This window comes from Chiloscyllium plagiosum, unplaced genomic scaffold (assembly GCF_037043375.1).
Source record: "Chiloscyllium plagiosum isolate Xiang-an unplaced genomic scaffold, Cpla_swu_hap1 HiC_scaffold_18, whole genome shotgun sequence".
Taxonomy (NCBI): Eukaryota; Metazoa; Chordata; class Chondrichthyes; order Orectolobiformes; family Hemiscylliidae; genus Chiloscyllium; species Chiloscyllium plagiosum.
In genome coordinates this window covers 109,320,676-109,332,194 of record NW_028270156.1, presented here as the reverse complement: position 1 = coordinate 109,332,194, position 11,519 = coordinate 109,320,676, and the positions used below count along the sequence as shown (strand labels likewise).

The window sequence follows — 11,519 nt, the reverse complement described above, 5'->3', positions numbered from 1 at the left end:
GTATCTGGTGACCAACCTTCATGTAGAAGGATGCTTAGGTCACTCTGCAGAGCAAATAATGCAACTTTTTAACATTCAAGTGATTTTTTTTTTAATGTTACTACAACCAAAGAGTATAAACTTTATATTTACAAACATTCTATTTCATTTTACAGACCATTACCCACTCACTCCATGTTGAAATGTTCCTCTGCAAAGTTTCACAGTCCTCCGCTCACTTCGTTCCGCTAATCATCTTAGTGTCACATGCAAACGTTGACACCCTACATGTGGTTCCAACTCCAAATCATCTGTATCAGTTGTAAATAATTGCAGTCACAACACCGATCCCTGAGGCACACTAATTGTCAATGATTGCCAGCCAGAATAATGCTCATTTATCCCCACACTTTGCTTCCTATTAGTCAACCAATCTTCATGCTAATACTCTGCCGGTAACGCCATGCACCCTTATATTATGCAACAGCCTCTTGCACAGCACCTTGTTGATGGTCTTTTGGCAATCCAGGTACACCGCATCCACTGGGTCCCCGTTGTCTACCTTGCTTGAAAAGTCTTCATAGAATTCAAAAAGATTGGTCAAGCATGACCTGTCCCTCATGCTGTGTCTGTACAATGGGACAATTTCTATCGAGATTCTCTATTATTTCTTCCTTGATAATAGACCCAAGCATCTTTTCCACTACAGAGAATAAAGTAACTGGTACATAATTCCCCACTTTTTGTCTACCTCCTTTTAAAAACATTGGTGTCACTTTTGCTGTTTTGCAGTCTGCTGGGACTGCCACAGGCTCCAGTGAATTTTGGAAAATTACTGCCAGTGAATTTGCTATTTTTCCTAGCATCTCTTTTAGTACCCTGGAATGCATTCCATCAAAGTGAGGAGACTATTCTTTCGTTAGCTCAATTACCTCAAAACAGTCTAAAGCTAGCTGTTCTGTAATAATGATAGTTTCCAAATCCTCACCTACCTTTGTCTCTTTGCTAGTTACTGGAAAGATATTAGTATCCTCCACTGTGATATCCCATAACTAAATGCTTCTTCTCATTTTCCAAAGGACCAACATTTACTTTAGCCATTCTTTTCTCGTTATATATATTTATATAAACTTTTCCTTTCTGTCTTTGTAATCTGTGCTAGTTTATTTTTCTCATGTTCTATATTACTTTTCTTTATAGCTCCTGTGGCTTTCGGTTGACCTTTAACATTTTCCCAGTTCTAGTTTCCTGCTGTTTTTGGCCACTTTGTCCGACTTCTCTTTCAACTTGATTTTCCAGAACAGCAACCCAATTCTCCAAGCATTTCACATACTATTTCTTCTTGCGATGGTACTCTCGAGCTGCTTCCCTGTTTCTCATGAGGCGGACCTCACATTTACGAGTGGTTTCTTCAGCATTCTGGGGCTGGCTTTGCAGGACTGGTGAAGATGCCATAACCATTCCCTGGTCAGCAGTGGAGTTAGGAGTTCTACAGATCTGATAGGTTTGGACATCTCCAGCAGCACCTTGAACAAGCATTTGGCTGCCCGGCACAAAGATTTGCGGTCCATCAGGGCTCTGTGCATACTGTATAATGGCTGCTCCAACCTTGGCTGTCGCTGTATTGGTCATTGTTCATGTGAGGAGTCCTTGCATTTAATCTGTACCATTGTTGGCCAGCTGAATTGCTTCCCCCTGTGTCATAGCAATGTATTGTCCACTGCTAATCTGATAGATGGGTGTCTGCATCATCGTTGTAGTAATGGTTGAGACAGTCTCTTCTTCTGATTTCTCCTCATCGATTTCTTGGCACACTGGGGGGATCAGAAGAAAGTTCATTCAGGATTTTCCTGTATGAAGGCCGTCTCGATAGAATTTCTCTACGTTTCTGAGAGTCAGTCGTGCTATCCACAGATTCCTGGGAGTCTTCATTTTAAAGTATAGTAGAAATCTGAGCAGTTTGAACTTGAGGGGACTGCGTGACTGAGGACTGAGCTGCTTGGATAACGACTTGGACTTGAACAGTCTGCCCATTCGGCAATTGCACTAAAGTTACCGCTGGACTTGTTGTTGATTGAATCCCAGGCATGGTTACCTGCATGGTCACATGATATATTAATGATCTGGATGAAGGGATGGGGGCATTCCAACGAAGTTTGCTGATGATACGAAGTTAGGTGGACAGGCAAGTAGGACTAAGGAAGTGGGGAGGCTGCAGAAGGATCTAGACAGTTTGGGAGAGTAGTCCAGGAAATGGCTGATGGAATTCAACGTGAGCAAATGCGAGGTCTTGCACTTTGGAAAAATGAATACAAACATGGACTACTTTCTAAACGGTGAGAAAATTCATAAAGCCAAAGTACAAAGGGATCTGGGAGTGCTAGTCGAGGATTCTCTCAAGGTAAACATGCAGGTTGAATCCGTGATTAAGAAAGCGAATGCGATGTTGTCATTTATCTCAAGAGGGTTGGAATATAAAAACAGCGATGTGCTACTGGGACTTTAAAAAGCTCTGGTTAGGACCCATTTGGAGTACTGTGTCCAGTTTTGATCCCCACACCTCAGGAAGGGCATACTGGCACTAGAGCATGTCCAGCGGAGATTCACACGGATGATCCCTGGAATGGTAGGTCTAACATATGAGGAATAGCTGAGGATCCTGGGATTGTATTCATTGGAGTTTAGAAGGTTAAGGGAGATCTAATAGAAACTTACAAGATAATACATGGCTTGGAAAGGGTGGACACTCGGAAATTGTTTCCGTTAGGTGAGGAGACTAGGACCGGTGGGCACTGCCTTAGAATTAGAGGGGATAAATTCAGAACAGAAATGCGGAAACATTTCTTCAGCCAGAGCGTGGGGCCTGTGGAATTCATTGCCATGGAGTGCAGTGGAGGCTGGGACGCTAAATGTCTTCAAGGCAGAGATTGATAAATTCTTGATGTCACAAGGAATTAAGAGCTACGGGGAGAATGTGGGTAAGTGAAGTTGAAATGCCCATCAGCCATAATTAAATGGCGGAGTTGACTTGATGGGCCGAATGGCCTTACTTCCACTCCTATGTCTTATGGTCTTATGGTCTAATTTGATCACTTTCCTCAGATACCCATTGCTGAGTATGCCTTTTCATACAGTCCTTCCATTTCACTGGAATAGACCTTTGTAAAATGTCTTTGAAACTCTTCCACTGGTCATCAACTTCCCACCATAAAATTTTTGTTTCCAGTCTACTTTATCCAGATTCTCTCTTATTCCCTTGTCCCTTAATGTTTCTGTTGCTTAGCTGCTGAGTCGCGCCACAATCAACACTGCAATTGGGAGGAAGGGGCGAAAGTGGAGGGCAGAGCAGCGTCCCGGTCCTCCAAACAGAGTGAGTGAGGAGCGGGACCAATGCATTCTCGGGAGTGAACGCTTCAGCATTGGTCAGAAAGTAAACTGTTTTGCAGGATTGATCATTCTCACGACATAGTGGAGTATTATCCCCTCTCATAAAACAATGTGAGGTTTTAAAGAAATCGTTAAGATGTAAATCTGACAACATAGTTAAGATGTAAATCTGACAATGTACATATTTCCTATCGATTTACACAACTCGAGTAACAAACTTATTTTCAAATTCCCAGAATGATTGGAAATTTACATACCTGGCCGGTATGATTAAGTTGGATGGAAAAATCTATTTGGATATGAACCATCTCAATGACTGTAACTTGACAGAGCAATTGCTAATGTCTAATATTTCTCCCGTGATTCTGTGCAGTTATTAATATTCTCTATAAACTCACTGATAATCTTCGATGCATGCGCAGTTTGGTTTCTATGAAGGGCATGCGCAGTGTCACATTAACCAGGACACGGCGAGACTTGGAGCAGCTTTCTCCGGGTGCGGCTACGCTCGGCTTCAGAGAGTGGCGTGTGGGAGACTCACTGGGAGAAAGGAGCGGAGAGAATTCACAAGACGCGGATATAGGTGAAAAAACCCGAAAAAGATCCTCCAGGCCCTGATAAGGAGATGGTGGTCTCTGTCGGGAAAGCGGCCCAGGGTGACGGCCGCCATTTGTTTGAGGGAAGAGGGAGCGCGGGCCTCAGAGCCGCCATCTTGAGAAGGTCAATGTGCAGGTGGGCGGGGCTATTGGGGTCGAGGACAATTGGAGGAAAGACCCACCTTAGATTACTTCACTAAAGACATGAATGCACCCGGTGGAGTTTTCTTAACATCAGCAATTGTTTAATACTCACTCACAGGTTTTTAGTTACATCTTTTTTGAAGCATTTAATTCACATTCAATCATTTGCAATGGTGGGATTTGAACCTGTGTCCAGAGCACACTTGCTGAGTTTCTGGATAAATTGTCTCACATAATGTCACTAGGCTATCACTTCGCCTGCTCATAGGTTGAGCGTCCCAGTGCAACATGAATTAAACCCTTTCTTCCTGCACAACTGTTTGATCTTGCACTCTGGTGATATTACTTAGTAACTCTCCATGTGATATCCCTCACTGTGTGGGTCTAATTGTTGCCTCTGTCAGTATCCCTCGCTTTTGCAGCTACTCCAGATCCTGAACAAACAGAATTCTCACTCCAGATAGACGATGGAGACTGGGATGTTCCAGATTTCTGTCGGACTCAGTGCCATTTGACATGAGTAGTCCTCACTGCATCAGTCTAATTTCCCATTCTGTTTATCTGTCTGTAGGTACTCAGGAAGGTCATGACCTAATAGACTTCCCAGCTGCTGGGTGTCTCATCCACCCCTCATTGAAGATGGTTTGTCAGCCAGAGAGACACAGGGCAGGGAGATCTGGAGCCTTCAATAAATCCTGCAGTGAGGTAAGATCACTCATAGTGCAGAGAGCAATGAGAGGGCTCCAAACATCAGCTAAAGGTACATGACATAGCTATAGTGCTGGAGGGGGAGCACAATACAGACACACCCCAGGTTCGGTCACTGCCTTTACTGCAAGTTTTGTTGTACTAAGACAACATCGGGAGTGTCACAGTTATCAATCTAAGCCTGTGCTGTCTTAGTGAGCATCAGTACAAAAGAGGAGAAATCAGGCCTTCCAGGAGAGGGTGGGAACGCTGTCTGGGAATGTTCCATTCTGTGTTCCCTCTCCCACACAGAATCTATGGCTTGTCTTGTGGATCAGTGTCTTCAATCATTCTAATGCCAAAAACAGTTCCTATCTCGGTACTTTCCTCCCCTCTCACCAATCACTTCATACGTTTGAACCTGCTCCAGTCCAGACGACCAGCCATATCTCTCTAACTTACTTCAGTCTCGACAACATGCCTTGTCACGAGAGTCCACTCCCCCAATAACCCAAGGCCTGTTCCTGTGCTGCATGACACTCAGGCCGAAGTCATCAATGCTGAACAGGTTTCCTGAACTGAATGAGTTGCATTTCCCTGCGTTTGGCCCATGGCCCTTCAAACCTTCTCCACTCCATGTTCCTGCCCAAATGTCTTTCCATGTTGTAATTGTTCTTGTTTCTCCCATGTGCCATTGGCAGTCCATTCTGTATATGAACCGTCCTCTGTGGAAAATGTTGCCCCTCAGCTCTGTAAGTAAATCTTTGCTCTCGGTCACTCCTCAGGCCTTACCCATTCTGCTGTGGGACACAAACCCTCCCCGGTACATTTGTGGGTGGCACAGTGGTTAGCACTGCTGCCTCACAGCGCCAGAGACCCGTGTTCAATTCCTGCCTCAGGCGACTGACTGTGTGGAGTTTGCATGTTCTCCCCGTTTCTGCGTGGGTTTCCTCCCACAGTCCAAAGATGTGCAGGTCAGGTGAATTGGCCATGTTAAATTGCCCGTAGTGTTAGGTAAGGGTAAATGTAGGGGTATGGGTGGGTTGCACGTCGGCGGGTCAGTGTGGACTTGTTGGGCCGAAGGGCCTGTTTCCACACTGTAATATAATCTAATGTAATCTAATCTAATTACCCATCCTGCTGTGGGTGCAGACTGCCCATCCCGGTGCAGACTGCCCTTTAGGCCTTAACCATCCTGAAGTGGGACACAATCCCTCACCGGTACAGATGGCCCTCAGGCCTTACCCATTCTGCTGTGGGACACAACACCTCCCTGATACAGACTCCCCTTAGGCTTTACCCATCCTGCTGTGGGACTGAACTCCTCCCTGATAAAGTCTAATCTTGAGCCTTGCCCACCCTGCTGTTGGACACAATCCCACTTGGGTACAGTTTTCCCTCTGGCCTTACCCATTCTGCTGTACAACACATTCCATCCCCAGTACAGACTGTCCTCAGACCTTACCCATCTTGCTGTGGGAACGAACCCCTCCCCAGTATAGTCTACCCTTGAGCCTTACCTGTCCTACTTTGGGTCGCATACTCTCCCTGGTACAGAGTACCCTCGGGCCTCACCCTTCCTACCGTGGGACACAACCCCTCCCCGTTATAGACTATTGACTGTCCTTAACCATCCTGCTGTGGGACACAACCCCTCCCTGGAGCAGTCTCCCCTGGGGCCTAACCTATGCTGCTGTGGGACACAACCCGTCCCCAGTACAGACTCCCCTTGGGCCTTACCCATCATGCTGTGGGACACACTCTCCCCTGTACAGATTCCTGTCCGGCCTCACCCACCCTAACGTGGGACACAATGCCTCCCCTGTACAGATTTCCCTCAGACATTATCCATCCCGGGTCCAGACTTGTCCAAGGCCTTGCCCATCGAAGTGTGGGACAAGACCATTTCCCGGTACAGACACCCCTCGGGCCTTCCCCATCCTGCTGTGGGACACAGCCCCTCCGAGGTACAGACTCCCCTCCGGCCTTACCCATTCTGCTGTGGGACACAACCCCTCCGAGGTACAGACTCCCCTCGGGCCTTCCCCATCCTGCTGTGGGACACAGACCCTCACGGTTCAGACTCCCCCCGGGCCTTCCCCATCCTGCTGTGGGACACAACCCCTCCGAGTACAGACTCCCCCCGGGCCTTCCCCATCCTGCTGTGGGACACAACCCCTGCCCGTTACAGAGTCCCCTCTGGCCTTACCCATCCTGCTGTGGGACACAACCCCTGCCCGTTACAGAGTCCCCTCTGGCCTTACCCATCCTGCTGTGGGACACAACCCCTGCCCGGTACAGACTCCCCTCGGGCCTTACCCATCCTGCTGTGGGACACAACCCCTGCCTGGTACAGACTCCCCTCTGGCCTTACCCATCCTGCTGTGGGACACAACCTCTGCCCGGTAGAGACTCCCCTTGGGCCTTACCCATCCTGCTGTGGGACAGGTTGACAATTGTATTGAATAGTATCCCTCCAGTGTGGAAACAGGCCCTTAGTCCAGCAAGTCCACACCAACCCACGATACATACCCTGCTCAAAATAGCTTCAAAATACATAGAAACAATGATCACTGAATTGGTTAAAAACTCTGCAGTTACATCGGGCAGTTTAAAAGTCTCGCTGTATTGGTGATATGTTCCTTTTCTTCAAAAAGGTAACATTTTTATTAAAGCAGCAGATGTTCATTGTGAGAGTGTCTCTGTTAAACTAGAATCTGTTCTGTTCTCTGTGTAACAGGCTGTTGTTGTGTGCGATGGACTGTCACTAACAGTGTAATTGACCTGTGAGTCCTTGATCAGGTTTCCTTTGTCTGTAAATCTAATAATCAGTGAACTATGCATCTGTTCTTCTTAGCGAAAACAAAGAATAATTTCTCAACGAACAAACGGCACATCACAAAGCTATTTCATGGATTTCTGGCACACACCACCTACCAATGTATCTGATAAGTCTGTTTCCTGAATAATTCTGAACTCTATCTGTAACTCTGAAAGTATCTGTATTGCTTGTCAGTTGATTGAGAATTCAGCCTCTTTGTTCTGAGCTGTTGTGATGCAGGCGGTGGCTTCATTCTGTCTCTGCCAAGTTTGTTTTCTCCTTCTGCTGTGATTCTGGGAGATTCCTTTCTGCAGGTGAGAATATTCAGTGACTGAACATTGAATGATTTTGACTCTAACAGAGCAGTGGCCTTGTTTTCAGCTCATTATTCACTTTCCATTTCCTGGTTGTGTTGAATGTTACAGAAACAGACTCTGAGCAATGTTTCCATTCACTTGTATTAGATTCATTGACAGCCACGTGGTCAGTCAGTTTCAGGCCGATGGATCAGTTTCTCTGTCCTATTAGATGGTGGCCACTTGCACAGTTTCCGATGGTTCACCTCAGTGTCAGGCCGTCAGCTGCTGAAACCCTCCATCCAGCATTTGTTCTCTCTCACCATGACTACTCCAATACAGTCCCAGCTCGTTTCCCACATTCTACCTCCGTATACTCACGATCGCCTCAGGTTCTACTGTCAGTATCCTTACAGCAAGTCACGTAAGTCATCCACCTCCATTTCACGCTGCTCTACATTACATTCAGTCCAAATATAATTTCAGAATTCCATTCATTGCGTTTAAAAACACCCATGATCTTGTCCTGTCCAAGCATCCAGGTTCCATCAGGTAGGTGGGTGTCCGCGTGGTTGGGTTGGAGCAAGAGCAGGAAACTGAGGATCGTACAGGGGACAAAGATGGGGTTGGATGCGGGATGTTTAAGGAGAGAGAGCTGGTGTATTGTTGGGGATAGCTTCTCAGGGGAGTAGCACAGCGGTAGCCAGGTCTATAATACTCAATGGCCTGAGTTATCGGAAGAGGTTGGACAAGCTGGGACATTTTTCTTCAGAGGACAGGAGACATAAGGGAGATCTTATAGAAATGTATATGATCATGAGAGGCATGGATAGGGTGAATGCATTCAGTCTTTTTCCCAGGGTTGAAGAATTGAGGACTAGAGGGCATCAGTTTAACGTTAGAGGGGAAAGAATAAAAGGGAACGTTAGCAGCAACTTTTTTACACAGATGCTGATTCTCATACGGAATGAGCTGTCAGTGGAAGTGGCTGAGGCAGGTACATTAACAACATTTAAAAGGCATTTGGACAAATACATGGATAGGAAAGGATTAGAAGGAGATGGGGCATGGGCAGGGAAATGGGGTGACCATAGATGGACATTATGGTTGCCAGGGATCAGTCTGGCCCTTAGGGCCTCTCTCTGTGCTGTAGGACTCTATGACTCTATAACTGACTGTGCTGTAGACCAAGGTCGGGCAAAATCCAAGGGAGCGAAAATGGGAGGAGAAGCACTAGTTGGGGGCATAGACAGGTGTTACTGTGGCTGCGTCTGAGACTGTTGTATCCCTGGTGCCTGGGTCAAGGACATCTCTGAGCATTTGCTTGAAATTCTGAATTGGGAGAATGGGAGGCCAGAGGTCATTGCTACCAACGACACGAGTAGAAAGAGGGATGAGATCCTGAGGAGTAAGCACAGGAAGTAGGGAACGACTGAAAAGCAGAACCTTGAGGCTAGTAATCATTGCGTTACCACCAGTCCCATGTGCTTGTGAGACAAGGAATTGAAAGATAGCAGAGATGAATGCATGGCTGAAGAGCTGGTATAGGGGGAAGAGTTTCAGGATCTTGAATAATTGGGACCTGAACTAGAGGGGAACTGATATCCTCACTGGGAGGCTTGTTCCTGCTACAAGGGAAGGGTTTAACCTAGAATGGCAAGGTCCTGGGAATCACAGCAGCAGGGCAGCACATGGGGGGTAAGGAAGGTCGGAAGATGTATACGAGTCAATCAGAAAGGAAATACAGAGAAATGAACACCATTGTACGAATGGGCTGATTGTGTTAATTTCAACACAAGGCGCAACATAGTTAAGGTAGATGAGCACAGATCCGATATTGTGGCCATTCCAGAGATTTGGTTTGGAGAAGGATAGGACTGGCTGCTCAATATTCCAGGGTTTCATTGTTTCAGATGAGATGGAGAGGAGGGTAAAAGAGGTGGAGGAGTTGCATTACCAATCGGGTGAATGTTATGTCTGCACTCAGGACATATTGGAGGGGCTCGCCCACTGAGGCAATGTGGATAAGAAGGATGCAGTTAATGGGATTATGCTATAGGACCCTCAATCTGCCAACAATACCTCGAGGTACAAATATCTTGGCAGAATATCTCGGCAGAGGCAATAACAACAGAGTTCTCAAAGTGTCTTTAACTTCCCCACCATTTGCTGGCACTACTTTAGAGCAAGAGGCTGAGACGGTGCAGAGTTTATTAAGTGTATCCAAGAGGGTTTCTTGAAATAGTAGTGTAAAGGAGGGGTAGGGGCCATAGTGGACCTTATATTGCTGAATGAGCCTGGCCAGGTGACTGACCTTTCAGTGGGAGACCATTTTGGAAACAGTGATCACAACGTAAGTTTTTTTTCAGGCAGCTACGAATAAATGGGATGTTTCTAAATTGTGGGATTGCAAATGATGTCAGTATTAGGCAGGATCTGGGGAGTGTTAATTGGGAGGAGCTGTCATCAGACAATGCCATATTGGGCACGTGGGAGTTAGTTAAAGGCTTGCTGATTGGAGTTCACGACCAGCATGTTCCAGTAAGGAGGAGGGATAAGGCTGGTAATGTAAGGCCCCTTGGATAACAAGGGAGGCTGGGAATTTAGTCAAAAGGGGAAAAAACAAGCCTATGCAAGGTTTGGGAAGCTAGAATCGGGCATGGCATGTGATGAACGTAAAAAAACAAAAGCTGGAAGGAACCTGAACAGGGAATGAGCAGAGCAAGGAGGGGCATGCCCTTCGCAAGGAAGGTTAAAGAGCATCCCAAATCGTTCTGGAGATAATTAGCCACAAGAGGATGTGAACATGGATCGTTACAGCGCAGTACAGGCCTTTTGGCCCTCAATGTTGCACCGACCTTTGAAAATAATCTGATTCCTATCTAACCTACAACCTTCCAATATTACCCATATGTATGTCCAATGCCCATTTAAATGCCATTTGCGTCGGCAATTCTACTACTGTTGCAGGCAATTAAGTCACCTCTCGACCTTCTTCTTTCCAACTAAAACAGCCTCCATTCCCTCAGCCTTTCCTTGTAAGACCTTCCTTTCATACCAGGCAATATCCTAGTAAATCTACTCTGCACTCTTTCCACAGCTTCCACATAACTTGGAAAGAAGTCGGGCCAGTCAAGACTAAAGGAAGGAACTTGTGCTTGAAGTCAGTGGAAGTGGACGAGATCCTAAATAATTACTTTGCATCGGCATTCACCCAGGAAAAGAATATTGGGGATAATGAGATTTGTGTGGAGTATGCTAATGTGCTCGGGTATTTTTGAGGTCGAGAAAGAAGCATTAGATTTCTTGAACAGCATTAAAGTGGATTAATCCCGAGGATCCGACAGTAGCTACCCCAGGTTATTGAGAAAGGCAAGACAGGAGATTTTTGGGGTCTTGAACATGATTTTTGAGTCCTCACTTGCCAGTGTAAAGGTCGCAGAGGACTGGTGAGTAGCTTATGGTGTTCCTCTCTTCAAGAAGGGAAATAGGGACAATCCAGGAAGTTATGGCCTGGTGAGTCTCGCCTCAGTGGTTGGGAAGCTTTGGACAGAATTTTTACAGATAGGATTTATGTGCATTTAGTAAAGAATGACCTAATTAGGGACA

The 11,519-nt window shown here is 46.2% G+C and overlaps 1 long non-coding RNA gene and 1 pseudogene across 1 annotated transcript; one reads left to right on the top strand and one right to left on the bottom strand.

Annotated features, from left to right (window-relative positions):
- Positions 1-1,173: 1,173 nt before the first annotated feature.
- LOC148147156 (cyclic AMP-responsive element-binding protein 1 pseudogene) lies at positions 1,174-2,068 on the bottom strand (annotated as a pseudogene).
- A 1,778-nt stretch (positions 2,069-3,846) lies between these two features.
- On the top strand, positions 3,847-7,675 carry LOC148147155 (uncharacterized). The gene is made up of 3 exons (XR_015760069.1): positions 3,847-3,949; positions 4,678-4,811; positions 7,651-7,675. It is a non-coding gene; the product is annotated as an uncharacterized LOC148147155 (long non-coding RNA).
- Positions 7,676-11,519: the final 3,844 nt, after the last annotated feature.